The following is a 1,775-nucleotide window of genomic DNA, read 5'->3' on the forward strand; positions in this document are numbered from 1 at the left end:
ATAATAATAATAATAATAATAATAATAATAATAATAATAATAATAATAATAATAATAATAATAATAATAATAATAATAATGATAATAGAACTCAGCATTCCAATTTTTAAATTCTATGGTAACCATTATTTCAGGCACGCAACCTCGTAATTACTGGGTTGTTTTCTTCCCTTCTCACAAAGTATCTTTTTAATTAAAAGCTGGGTTGTGAATGCAGCCAAGTGGAAGAAACGCAAAGGACACCGGACCGGACGGTTGAATGTGTTAGCGGTGTCTCTGTCTACGTTATTAAATCACATCCGGTCGTGTCTTCGTTTGCATTTTTCACTGTCCTGAATATTTAAAACAAGTTCTAGGCAGACTCTACTGGAATCTATTCAATACGCTATACCAATTCACAAACATATTGATATTTTTTTTTTCAGACACGATAGTTCTTTATTTTAAACTTGTTGTGACTTTTCTGTTTTCCCAGGAAGTATTTGTATTCTTAATTAAGTGAATTTACTTCAGTCCAGAATTGAAACTCCATCGAGCCCTCCTTGTAAAAAAGCTTTCCACTTACTCAACAGAACTTGTTGCGACCTAAAGGCAAACTTCGACAATTCTTTCATTATAAACCGTGACACAACTTGTAAAAAATTTATTTTCCTATTTTAAAATGTTCATCATGTCTAATTACTTATATAACTTGTTGCTTTGAAATCTATTGAGTTCTCAATCAGATGTTGTCGTAAGTGGGCGAGCTGACAGAAACGTTAGCAAGCCGGGCGAAATGCTTAGCAGTATTTCGTCTGTCTTTACGTTCCGAGTTCAAATTCCACCGAGGTCGACTTTACGTTTTTATCCTTTCGGAGTCAATAAATTAAGTACTAGTTACGTACTGAGGTCGATGTAATCGACTGTCCCTCTCCCTAAAAATTTCGGGACTCTGCCAGGTCTTAAATAAACCGTGATACGCCGCATATCATAACGGTGCTCCTACGATTCCTTCAGGGATTGAGAGGCCCCAAGGAAGCCAAAGCATTATTGGTCATTACTAGTCTGTATTTCGCTTAAGTATATTATATTCCTGTCTAACACTTCCATGCTATTAAAAACCAATGTAACTGCCGTATTTGATGGCATAATAGATGCAGAACTATACTAGAATCATTCCCAATTTCAGAAGCGTATATAAAAGAATTATTTTAGTGAATTAATATATTTAATTCATGCAATGCATATCCCGCATAAAAGACCCGGAGTGATTATCGAGACATAGTTCTGATGGAAGGAGCGCGTTTTATAAGCCATACGTCATCAAATGCTGCATGCGCTAATGGCTCACATTATGTACAGCTCCAATTTGTAGACGTTTAAATTTATGCATATTCTCGGCTCTGTGAATTATGTTTCAATCGTCAGATGTTGCTTATTAATCAATACATATTTTTGCCTTTATGAAAAAGTTACCGTCACCTTAATTTTTCTCATAAATGTCATTTGGTCGATGCTAACGACGCTTTTTCCTGTATATTAACATTCTATAATATAAAACAGTTTACCAGTGGGTGGTATTCGCTTCAGACATCTTATTCATGTACATATGTCATCTATGTCATCCACTGGTATTTTTACGTGGCTATTTTAAGTTCGCTTTCCTCATTGTATCGGGATTAAGGTGAATATTAAACCAAGGTCAAATGAAGGGGTATACACAAAGAAAGTTGTATAGCAAGTGCTTTAAGAGCTTGCACATTTGCAGCATTATATATATATATATATATATATAT

This window comes from Octopus bimaculoides, chromosome 4, assembly GCF_001194135.2.
Source record: "Octopus bimaculoides isolate UCB-OBI-ISO-001 chromosome 4, ASM119413v2, whole genome shotgun sequence".
Taxonomy (NCBI): domain Eukaryota; kingdom Metazoa; phylum Mollusca; class Cephalopoda; order Octopoda; family Octopodidae; genus Octopus; species Octopus bimaculoides.